The sequence below is a fragment of the Budorcas taxicolor genome, chromosome X (genome assembly GCF_023091745.1).
Source record: "Budorcas taxicolor isolate Tak-1 chromosome X, Takin1.1, whole genome shotgun sequence".
NCBI lineage: Eukaryota > Metazoa > Chordata > Mammalia > Artiodactyla > Bovidae > Budorcas > Budorcas taxicolor.
The window spans coordinates 132,894,773-132,908,358 of NC_068935.1; positions in this window are offsets into that span (position 1 = coordinate 132,894,773).

Consider the following 13,586-nt stretch of genomic DNA (forward strand, 5'->3'; position numbering starts at 1 on the left):
TCGTTCCATATTTTAGATAACAATCCTTTATCATATATGTCTTTTGCAAATATTTTCTCATTTTGACTTGAGTTTTAAATGATCTGATAAAAAGCCCTAGCATATGTACAACATTTGGGTCACATTAACAAGAACTCAATAATAACTCCCTTCCCACAAAATATAAAAACTATACAAAAAGTTAGTGGTAGAAATCTAATGGACTGTCTCCCATGAACCTGTATTTTTGTCCCTCGTTCTCCATTTTACATCATTCAGCTGCATTCACCCACCTAGTCTGGGTGTGGTGAAGGTGGTGAGGACAAGTCATAAAGGAGATGGGGCTGCAGCAGAAGCCTTAGAGAATGAAAGGGAAAGGAAGGAGGAAATTGAAATAGTAAATGTTTATTAAGCACTTATTATATCCTGGGTTCCATGGGGTATATATGTAAGAATAATACATGGCCCTTATTCTTAAAGAATTTATGGTTTAACCAGGGTGGATAATAAAACCATGAGATGAATATAAATTGATATTCATTGATAGTCTACTATGTACCAGGGATCTCACGAGATTCTTTGTATATATTAGCTATGATTCAGTTGAGAACACTGCAAAAGAAGACACTGTTAACTTCATTTTAAAAAGGAAACTGATGTGCAAGGAAGGTATGTGACTCATTCCAAGCCACATGGCTAGTAAGTAGCAGAGCTGAGATTCAAGCCCAAGGCTGTCTGATTCCAATGCTCACACTCTTCATATACCAAGCTATTGAGAAAAGCTCCTAAGACAAATCACAGATAGTTTCACTGTGAGAAGTGCAACCTGGACTGAAAAAAGAATACACAGAGACTCATAAAAAGAAAAACAATCCATAAGGAAAATACAAAAGAAATGGCTCCACTATAACTGAAGTCTGTGAAAAATGGAAATAGGAGAAGTAGGGTCGGGTGTTCGAGGGTTCTGACTGGTTTTAATGGTAAGAATACTCTCAATGAGATTTTTCTAGGAGTTGGAAACAAAAAATCAAAATTCACCTGAAAAAAATTTAAAAATCAAACAAAAGTGTAATAAGGCCTGACACTAATATAATGTTGTATGTCAACTATAGAGACTATACGTATACAGGCTATACATTTATGTCTATCTGTATCTATCTGGAGTAGGCTCCCGACCCAGGGATTGAACCCGTGTCTCCTGCATCTCCTATATTGGCAGGTGGATTCTTTACCACTGGCGCCACTTGGGATGTTGATTATAGCTTCCCAGTTGGTTCACTGAAAAACAATCCGCCTGCCAATGAAGGAGGCACAGGTTCAATCCCTGGGTCGGGAAGATCCCCTGGAGGAGGGCATGGCAATCCACTCCAGTATTCTTGCCTGGAGAATCCCATGGACAGAGGAGCCTGGCGGGCTTCTGTAGCCCACCAGGTTCCTCTTCAAAGGTCACAAAGAGCTGGACACAACTTAGCATACATGCACACATTTGTCAATTATATCTCAATAAAAAATTTAAAAATAAGTTTTAAAAGTATGTACTATTTAAAAGAAGTGCAATAAAGAAAACTAGGCCTCACAGGAACTTACATGTACTAAAAAGCAGTAAGAATTTGGACAATGCAATACTGGCTCAAAACAGACAGAAATCAGTCAGCAGAAGAGAATCAGCAGCCCAGAAAATGAGCTTTTTTGTACAAAATTGAATATTTAATAAAGAAAGCATTATAAAACAGAAAGGAAAAAATCATTTACCATATGTTGTTGAAAAAACAAATTAGGAAAAAAGACGCTCTCACCTTATGCTATATATCAAGTTAAATTTCAAGTGGATTTAAGAGGTTTTTTTAAGTTAAATATGGAAAATATTTAATTTCTGATAAAACATGCTTCGAAAAATAATGAAATTTAAAAAAGGAAAATGCAGAAAGCTATTCTCACATCTAAAGTTCAAATAAGGGTATGGTTAAGGAACAACAGTACTTCAGCTCCATGGAATGATAGATGGCCATTTGAATAATTATAAAACTATAGCAACATTAAAAAATATTTAGGCTGGACATAACTATGAAAGATATGGCACATTATTTTTCTATTGTTGCTGTAACAAATCACCACAAATTTAGCTGGTTAAAAATAACACATATTTATTATCTTACAATTTTGGAGGTTAGAAGTTTGACATAGGTCTTACTGAGCTATAATCAAGGCGTCCTCAAAGCTGCATTCTTTTCTGGGAACTGTGATGGAGAATCCATTTCCTTGCCTTTTACAACCTCTAGAAGGCACCCACACTCCTCGGCAGATGGCCCATTCGTCCATCTTCAAAGTCAGCAAAAGCCAATTGAGTCGTTCTCACATCACCGCACTCTGACTTCTTTCCAGAGTCACATTTCCCTCTGACTCGTCTTCTGCCTCTCTTCCATTTTTTTCCAATAATAATGGCTTTATTGAGATATAATTCACATGCCATACAATTCACCCACTTAAAATGTACAGCTCATTGGTTTTTAGCATATTCACAGAGTTGTGTAACCATCATTATAATCAATTTTGGAACATTTTTATCACCCCTGCTAAGAAACCTTATAACCATTAGCAGTTACTTCCCCTTGCCCCTCAAGCTCTTATTCCTGGATGAATACTCATCTATTTTCTGTCTCTATGAATTTTCCTATTCTAGACATTTCAGATAAAAGGAATCATACAATACACAGTCTTTTATGACTGGCTTTTTTCACTTAGCATAATGTTTTCAAGGTTTGCCTATGTTGTGGCAGTATTAATACTTTATTCCTTTTTATGGATGAGTAATATTCCAGTATATGTATATAAAATATTTTGTTTATCTATTCATCAGTCATGGACATTTGGATTGTTTCAGGGGATATTATGAATAATGCTACTATAAACATTTATGTACAAGATTTTTGGTGGATATGTTTTAATTTCTCTTGGGTTTTTATTCTATCTAGGAACAGAGTGGGGTGGACCAAGCACTGGGGGTCATATCATAACACCATGTTTAACTATTCAAGGGCTTGCCAGACTGTTTTCCACAGCAGCTGCCCTATTATATTGGACTTCCCTGGTGGCTCAGATGGTAAAGCATCTGCATACAATGTGGGAGACTTGGGTTCAATCCCTGGGTCGGGAAGATCCTCTGGAGAAGGAAATGGCAACCCACTCCAGTACCCTTGCCTGGAAAATCCCATGGACGGATGAGTGTGGTACACTACAGTCCATGGGGTCGCAAAGAGTCGGACACAACTGAGCGACTTTCACTTCACAGCATTGTATGAGGATTCTGATTTGTTCGTATCCTCACCAACATGTGTTATTATCTGACTTTTTGATGACAGCTGTCCTAATGGATGTGAAGTGGTTTTCCATTGTGTTTCTTCTCTTTCTTATTTATTTTAATTGGAGGCTAATACTTTCCAATATTGTGGTGTTTTTTGGCCATACATTGACCTGAATCAGCCATGAGTGTAATGTGTTCCCCATCCTGAACCCCCCTCACACCTCCCTCCCCATCCCATCCCTCAGGGTCATCCCATAGCACCAGCCCTGACCACCCTGTCTCATCCATCGAACCTAGACTGGCGATCTATTTCACATATGGTAATATACATGTTTCAGTGCTATTTTCTCAGATCATCCCACCCTCGCCTTCTCCCACAGAGTCCAAAAGTCTATGTTTACATCTGTGTCTCTTTTGCTGTCTTGAATATAGGGTCATCGTTACCATCTTTCTAAATTCCATATATATGTGTTAATATACTGTATTGGTGTTTTTCTTTCTGACCTACTTTGCTCTGTATAATAGGCTCCAGTTTCATCTACCTCATTAGAACTGATTCAAATGCATTCTTTTTAATAGCTGAGTAATATTCCATTGTGTATATGTACCACAGCTTTCTTATGCATTCATCTGCCAATGGACATCTAGGTTGCTCCCACATCCTGGCTATTATAAACAGTGCTGCAATGAACAGTGGGGGACACATGACTCTTTCAATTCTGGTTTCCTCGGTGTGTATGCCCAGCAGTGGGATTGTTGGGTCATATGGCAGTTCTATTTCCATGTTTTTAAGGAATCTCCACACTGTTCTCCATAGTGGCTATACTAGTTGGCATTCCCACCAACAATGCAAGAGGGTTCCTTTTTCTCTGCACCCTCTCCAGCATTTATTGCTTGTAGACTTTTGAGTAGCAGCCATTCTGACTGGCGTGAAATGGTACCTCACTGTGGTTTTGATATGCATTTCTCTGATAATGAGTGATGTGAGCATCTTTTCATGTGTTTGTTAGCCATCTGTATATCTTCTTTGGAGAAATGTCTGTTTAGTTCTTTGGCCCATTTTTTGATTGGGTCGCTTATTTTTCTGGAATTGAGCTGCAGGAGTTGCTTGTATATTTTTGAGATTAATTCTTTGTCAGTTGCTTCATTTGCTATTATTTTCTCCCATTCTGAAAGCTGTCTTTTCACCTTGCTTATAGTTTCCTTTGTTGTGCAGAAGCTTTTAAGTTTAATTAGGTCCCATTTGTTTATTTTTGCTTTTATTTCCAGTACTCTGGGAGGTGGATCATGGAAGATCCTGCTATGATTTACATCAGAGAGTGTTTTGCCTATGTTTTCCTCTAGTAGTTTTATAGTTTCTGGTCTTACATTTAGATCTTTAACCCATTTTGAGTTTATTTCTGTGTATGCTGTTAGAAAGCATTCTAGTTTCATCCTTTTACAAGTGGTTGACCAGTTTTCTCAGCACCACTTGTTAAAGAGATTGTATGTTCTCCATTGTATATTCTTGCCTCCTTTGTCAAAGATAAGGTGTCCATAGGTGTGTGGATTTATCTCTGGGCTTTCTATTTTGTTCCACTGATCTATGTTTCTGTCTTTGTGCCAGTACCATACTGTCTTGATGACTGTAGCTTTGCATTACAGCCTGAAGTCAGGCAGGTTGATTGCTCCAGTTCCATTCTTCTTTCTCAACATTGCTTTGGCTCTTCGAGGTTTTTTGTATTTCCATACAAATTGTGAAATTACTTGTTCTAGTTCTCTGAAAAATACCGCTGGTAGCTTGATAGGGATTGCACTGAATCTATAGGTTTCTGTGAGTAGCATACTCATTTTCACTATATTCATTCTTGAACATGGTATATTTCTCCATCTATTTGTGTCCTCTTTGATTTCTTTCATCAGTGTTTTACAGTCTTCTATATATAGGTCTACTGTTTCCTTAAGTAGATTTACTCCTAAGTATTTTATTCTTTTCGTTGCAATGGTGAATGGAATTGTTTCCTTAATTTATCTTTCTGTTTTCTCTTTGTTAGTGTACAAAATGCAAGGAATTTCTGTATGTTAATTTTATATCCTGCAGCTTTACTATATTCATTGATTAGCTCTAGTAATTTTCTGGTGGAGTCTTTAGGGTTTTCGATGGAGAGGAATGGGTGAATTTAACTCAGATGACCATTGTATCTACTAATGTGGGCAGGAATCCCATAGAAGAAATGGAATAGCCATCATAGTCAACCAAAGAATCTGAAATGCAGTACTTGGATGCAATCTAAAAAACAACAGAATGATCTCTGTTTGTTTCCAAGGCGAACCATTCAATATCAAAGTAGTCTAAGTCTATGCCGTGACCAGTAACACTTAATAAGCTGAAGTTCAATGATTCTATGAAGACCTACAAGACCTTTTAGAACTAACACCCAAAAAAGATGTCCTTTTTATTATAGGGGACTGGAATGCAAAAGTAGGAAGTCAAGAAACACCTGGAGTAACATGCAAATTTGGCCTTGGAGTATAGAATGAAGCAGGGCAAAGATTAATAGAGTTTTGCCAAGAGAACGCACTGATCATAGCAAACACCCTCTTCCTAAAACACAAGAGAACATTCTACACATGGACATCACCAGATGGTCAACACTGAAATCAGATTGATTATATTCTTTGCAGCCAAAGATGGAGAAGCTCTATACAGTCAGCAAAAACAAGACCGGGAGCTGACTGGCTCCAATCATGAACTCCTTATTGCCAAGTTCAGACTTAAATTGATGAAAGCAGGGGAAACCACTAGACCATTCAGGTATGACCTAAGTCAAATCCCTTATGATTACACAGTGGAAGTGAGAAATAGATTTAAGGGACTAAATCTGATAGATAAAGTGCCTGATAAACTATGGACAGAGGTTCGTGACACTGTACAGGAGACAGGGAACAAGACCATCCCCATGGAAAAGAAATGCAAAAAAGCAAAATGGCTGTCTGAGGAGACCTTACAAATAGCTGTGAAAAGAAGAGAGGTGAAAAGCCAAGAAGAAAAGGAAAGATATAAGCATCTGAATGCAGAGTTCCAGAGAATAGCAAGGAGAGATAAGAAAGCCTTCTTCAGCGATCAATGCAAAGAAATAGAGGAAAACAACAGAATGGGAAAGACTAGAGATCTCTTCAAGAAAATCAGAGATACCAAGGGAACATTTCATGCAAAGATGGGCTCGATAAAGGACAGAAATGGTATGGACCTAACAGAAGCAGAAGATATTGAGAAGAGGTGGCAAGAATACACAGAAGAACTGTACAAAAAAGATCCTCATGACCCAGATAATCATGATGGTGTGATCACTCATCTAGAGCCAGACATCCTGGAATGTGAAGTCAAGTGGGCCTTAGAAAGCATCACTACGAACAAAGGTAGTGGAGGAGATGGAATCCCAGTTGAGCTATTTCAAATCCTGAAAGATGATGCTGGGAAAGTGCTGCACTCAATATGCCAGCAAATTTGGAAAACTCAGCAGTGGCCACAGGACTGGAAAAGGTCAGTTTTCATTTCAATCCCAAAGAAAGGCAATGCCAAAAAATGCTCAAACTACCACACAATTGCACTCATCTCACATGCTAGTAAAGTAATGCTCAAAATTCTCCAAGCCAGGCTTCAGTAACACAAGGACCATGAACTTCCAGATGTTCAAGCTGGTTTTAGAAAAGGCAGAGGAACCAGAGATCAAATTGCCAACATCTGCTGGATCATGGAAAAAGCAAGAGAGTTCCAGAAAAAACATCTACTTCTGCATTATTGACTATGCCAAAGCCTTTGACTGTGTGGATCACAATAAAGTGTGGAAAATTCTGAAAGAGATGGGAATACCAGACCATCTGACCTGCCTCTTAAGAAACCTGTATTCAGGTCAGGAAGCAACAGTTAGAACTGGATATGGAACAGCAGACTGGTTCCAAATAGGAAAAGGAGTACGTCAAGGCTGTATATTGTCACCCTGCTGGTTTAACTTATATACAGAGTACATCATGAGAAACACTGAGCTGGAAGAAGCACAAGCTAGAATCAAGATTTCCGGGAGAAATATCAATAACTTCAGATATGCAGATGACACCACCTTTATGGTAGAAAGTGAAGAGGAACTAAAAAGCCTCTTGATGAAATTTTCAGTTAAAGTAAAGTGAAAAAGTTGGCTTAAAGCTCAACATTCAGAAAACGAAGATCATGGCATCTGGTCCCATCACTTCATGGGAAATAGATGGGGAAACAGTGGGAACAGTGGCTGACTCTATTTTGGGGGGCTCCAAAATCACTGCAGATGGTGATTGCAGCCATGAAATTAAACAACACTTACTCCTTGGAAGGAAAGTTAAGACCTACCTAGACAGCATATTAAAAAGCAGAGACATTACTTTGTCAATAAAGGTCCATCTAGCAAAGGCTATGGTTTTGCCAGTAGTCATGTACGGACGTGAGAGTGGGACTATAAAGAAATCTGAGCGCCAAAGAATTGATGCTTTTGCACTGTGGTGTTGGAGAAGACTCTTGAGAGTCCCTTGGACCGCAAGGAGATCCAACCAGTTCATCCTAAAGGAGATCAGTCCTGGGTAGTCATTGAAAGAACTGATGTTGAAGCTGAAACTCCAATACTTTGGCCACCTGATGTGAAGAGGTGACTCATTTGAAAAGACCCTGATGCTGGGAAAGATTGAGGGCAGGAGAAGGGGAAGACAAAGGATGAGATGGTTGGATGGCATCACCGACTCAATGGACATGAGTTTGGGTAAACTGCAGGAGTTTGGTGATAGACAGGGAGGCGTGGCATGCTATTGTTCATGGGGTCACAAAGAGTTGGACATGACTGCGTGACTGAACTGAACTGAACTGACATAGAGCATCATGTCATCTGCAAACAGTGAGAGTTTTACTACTTCTTTTCCAATCTGGATTCCTTTTATTTCTTTTTCTTCTCTGATTGCTGTGGCTAATACTTCCAAAACTATGTTGAATAGTAGTGGTGGCCTCTCTTCCATTTTTAAGGACCCTCATGATGACACATTGTACCCCCCTGGAAAATCCAAGATAATCTTTCTATTTAAGGCCAGCAATAAGTAACCTTTGTTTCATCTGCAGTGTTAATTTACAGGTTTTCATTTAACCCAACAAATTACCAGGTTCAAGGGATTCAGACATGGGCATCTTTGAGAGGCCATTATTCTATTACATATGGTTTTCAACTGATGAAGAAAATACATAAAAAGATAACTTAAAGTAGGCTGGCAGGATAGTAAATGAATACCATCCAGACAGTCAAAGGGGGCAGTGTGCATGCGTGCTCAGTCGTGTCTGACTCTTTGCGAGACTATGGACTGTAGCCTGCGAGGCTTCTCAGTCTATGGGATTCTCCAAGCAAGAACACTGCAGTGGGTTGTCATTTCCTCCTCCAGGAGATCTTCCCGACCCAGGGATTGAATCCACATCTCCTGCACTGCAGCCAGATTTTTTTTTTTTACCACTGAGCCACCTGGGGAGCTTTGGGAGTTTCAGCTGAAAAGGGCTGGAAGCCATTGATGGGTAAGCAGTGGTCCTTGAGCAGGGCTGAATGCCCCAGGGCAGATGTTCACACTTTGATGTGCCTGTGTCCTGGGGATCTTGTAGAAGTGCAGATTCTGCTGCAGTAGGTCTGCGCTAAGGCCTGAGATTGTGCCTTGTAAATATGCCCCCAGTGGATACTGATGTGCTGGTCCCTGGATCACATTTGAGTAGCAAGGCACTACAATGCCTCCAATTCACAGTCTGCCTGGCTTTTAGAAAGATATGTCACTGGTGACCAACAATTCTGGTTTGCTTGGGACTGAGGAGGTTGCCCAGATACAGGACTTTCAGGGCTAAAACCAGGAAAGTTCTAGACAAACCAGGATGAATTAGTCATCCTATTTAGAAATGTGAGGATGGACATTAGAAAAAGCAATGGAGACTTCTCTGGCGGTTCAGTGGTTAAAACTCCACACTTCCATTGCAGGGAGCATGGGTTTGATCCCAGGTCAGGGAACTAAGATCCCCACACACTATATGGCGTGGCCAAGAAGAAAAAGAAAAAACAACAACAAAAATCCTGTCTATTTTACTCCCAACTAATCTCTAATGGATCACAACTGTCTTCTGACCAAACCTAAACTTTGGCCCCAGGATTCTTCCTCACGTTGAGTTCCAGCAATCACTACCAATCCATTGGCACTGGCAAAGGAAATGAAACCTATTTCCAACTGAAGTTGGAACTCACAGTCAAAAAACATGCTGCAGTGCTTCTTGCTCTCTCCACAGAAATGATAGACACGATGATGACAATGAGGGTAATGATTACAACTCAGCAAAAATTTGGTGTGTGTTAGGGAGGTCATTTTTCATATTTTTGTAGCAGTAATTATAGGTGAGAATGACTCATTTAGATACCAATGATAATTATAAACACAGCTTGATGTGATGGAGAAAAAAAAAATATCTAAGAAAGTGAAGGTTGGGGTCCAACCAAGAGACATAACTGCCAGGAGCCTGTGTCGCCCTTAGAAAAATGGGAAAACCCCTGACCTTACACTTATGACTAATGTTTGGGCCAAATGCTGAGTACATGCTTACAAGCCTCCACTCCATTTCCTTCTTTCTGTCCTCCTTTTACCAGTGGATTCACCTCTCTAGTTACAGACTTCTCAAGAAGAGCATTCATGACAGGAGGAATGAAGCCTGATTGCTGAATGACAGACCCTATGAGGGATCAGATCCTTGAAGTCAACCTCCGGAGGGGTGAACCTTGTTTGAACTCAACTGTTAACATCGCTTTCACTGAGCTCCAAGTCTCAAAAAGGAGCATCGCCGGCAACTCCTCCAGCCACATTCGCCATCAGCAGTGTTATTAGTTATCTATTGCTTGCTAACAAATGACCCTAAAACTTCATGTCTTGAAACATCACACATTTGTTATCCCATAGTTCCTGTCGATGAAGGATCTGGGCGCAGCCTAACTGAGCTCTCTGCTTCAGGGTCTCTCGCATGGCTGCACTCAAGGGTAAGGCTCATCTGAAGGACTGAGGACGGAGCATCCACTTGAGTTCACTCAGGTGCTTGTTGGGAGGAGTCACTTCTTCAAGCGTCGTTAGACTGAGAGCCTCAGGGCCTCACAGGCAGTTGCCTAGAGGCTCTCCTCAGTTCCTTACCATGCTGGCCTCTCCAGTTGGCTTCAAGTCAGCCTGTGAGTGTGGAGAGAAGGGAACCCTCCTACACTGTTGGTGGGAATGTAAATTGGTGCAGCCACTATGGAGAACAGTATGGAGGTTCCTTAAAAGATTAAATACAGAGCTACCATATGATCCAGCAATCCCACTTCTGGGCATGTATCTGGAGAAAACCATAATTTAAAAAGATACATGTACCCCCAATATTCATGGCAGCACTGTTCACAATAGCCAAGACATGGAAACAACCTAAATGTCCATTGACAGATGAATGGATACAGATGTGGTAAATATACACAATAGAATACTACTCAGACATGAAAAAGAAAAACAAAATAATGCCATTTGTAGTAACATGGATGGACCTAGAGCTTAACCTACTAAGTGAAGTAAGTCAGAAAGAGAAAGACAAATGCCATGTGATATCACTTACACATGGAATATAAAATATGACACAAATGAACCAATCTACAAAACAGACTCACAGACATAGAGAACAGGTTAGTGGCTGCCAAGGAGGAGAGAGGTGGAGGAGGAATGGATTGGGACTTTAGATTTAGCAGATGCAAACTTTTATGTATAGAATGGATCAACAACAAGGTACTACTGTTTAGCTCAGGGAACTATATTCAATGTCCTGTGATAAACCTTAATGGAAAAGAACATGAAAAAGAATATATATATGTTGTGCTTACTTACATCATGTCCAACTCTTTGGACCCCATGGACTGTCACCAGCAAGGCTTCTCTGTCCATGCAGATTCTCCAGGCAAGAATATTGGAGTGGGCAGCCATTCCCTCCTCCAGGGGATCTTTCCAACCTAGAGACTGAATCTAGGTCTCCCACACTGCAGGCAGTTTTTTTTCACTGTCTGAGCCACCAGGAAAGCCCAAGAACACTGGAGTGGGTAGCCTATCCCTTCTCCAGGGGAACTTCCCAACCCAGAAATCAAACTGGGGTTTCCTGCATTGCAGGCGGATTTTTTACCAGCTGAGCTACCTGAGAAGCCTACACACACACACACACACACCCCACGCCCCCCCCCACACACACACAGAGTGATATGCATGCTAAGTTGCTTCAGTTGTGTCCAACTTCGCAACACTACGGACTGTAGCCTGCCAGGATCCTCTGTCCATGGGGATTCTCTAGGCAAGAATAGTCTGAGTCTCTTACATCTCCTGCAAGCATCCCCTACTGAAATCACTGATTCCAAACCAGCAACAAGCATTTTGTGAAGCAACCACAGAATTGTTTCCATTCCTGCTTCTAGAAATGAAAGCACATTTCCTCCATCGCATTATTTAAGGAATAAAAATAAAAGATGATGTGTACTTTATTTGTTGTCATGGTGCAGTAGCAAGACAATAAGGTCGTTGGGGGAACAGTCATAAAAGTCACAATGTCTAGTTTTGGAAAAATTGAGTAAGTTGGCCTTTAGTCTATATTCATGGATCAGCCATGAAAATTGGTGTCGGAAGAGCTATGTGTCTTAGTTGTTCCATAGTTCTCCTTGACTTCCTAAACTTTACTAAAAATTTAACTCCTCTGAAGGGGTTCCAGGGTTAACCCTTTCCAGCTCCAACCCTTCTATTTATTGAATAACTTCAAATTATTACTCATGAATAATGTTCCATATATGTCAAGTCAACTATGTAGCTTAAGAACTCCTTTTCCCCATGAGAGTAAAATATTTTAATATTATGGATTATGTCAACCCAAATTACAGACACTAAAAATAAAAACAGAGCTGGGAAGGACCTTAGCAATGATCTGTGTACTAGTTCTCAATCTTGACTCAGAACATCCCTCCAAACACTTGCATTAGAATCTCTGGGGGTGAGACTCGGGAATCAGTGGTTTTAAAGCTCCCCAGCACCAGAGCCAACGTTTAGAACCATTGCTCTACCCTAAGTGATTTTCCTAATACTGTATGGCTAAATAGAATCAAAACCACCAGCACCATGCTTTCTTTAGAGCTGGGACTGATAGTTTGTATTCTACATTGGGTGTGATCTGAAGGAGTTGTCCCCAACCTTGGCTGCCTAAAAGAGACACTGAAGTCTTTTATTAACACATACAGATTCCTGTCCTCATCCCAACATAAATACTGCTTTATATCTTTATGAAGCTCTCCAGGTGATTCTAATATGTAGGCAAGGTTGAGCACTACTGATCTAAAATGTGAGCATATAGCATACAACGTCTCTGCTCATCTTTCTTAACCACAGACCACAAAGTAGGAGGATGAGACTCCAGCATGTCTAAGGGGCTTTATCAGAATGAAGTCATGTCTATTAAGCTCTTAATGTCCAGAAGGAGAATGTAGAATAGACATAATATATTTAAGCTACCCCCAAATTACAGAAATCTTTCTGTGAAGAATGAGGAAGATTTCCAACAGGCTTCATTGTTTAAACCTCTAATACCAGAAGAACTCTAACACTGATCATATAAAAATCAATCCAAGGCATAATGTAAGAAAGTTTGTGATACAAATATTATCTTAAATATGAGATATTCAAACATGATAGAAAACAACAGACATGTTCTTAGGAGCCTTGAGTGAGTCACTGTGAGAAGGAGTTATTTAGGAGTAAGTAAAGATGGCAAAAATGCTGATAGGGATTCAAACAAGGAAAGTATATTAGATATCTGTCACTACATAACAAATCACCCTAAAAATCAGCAGTTTAGGGCAACAAGCAAGTATTAGCTTATAGTTTCTGTGGATACAAATCTTGGAAGCAACTTAGGGGACTGGTTCTGATTCAGTCTCTCATGAGACTGTAGTCATGGTATTGGCTAGGCTACAGTCATCCTAAAGTTTGACTGGGGATGAAGAATCTTCTTCCAAAATGGCTCCAATGATGGACAAGTTGATGCTGGCAATTGGCAGGAGGCCTCAGTTCCTTGCTATGTAGACCTGTTCATAGGGCTGCATGGGTGCCCTTATAAAATAACAGCTGGCTTTCCCTACAGTGAGTGATACAAGAGTGAGCAAGGAATAAGTCACAATGCCTTTTATGACATCATCTAGAAGTCATGTATTACTTTTCTATCTTACATGAATTATTAGAAACAAGACATTTA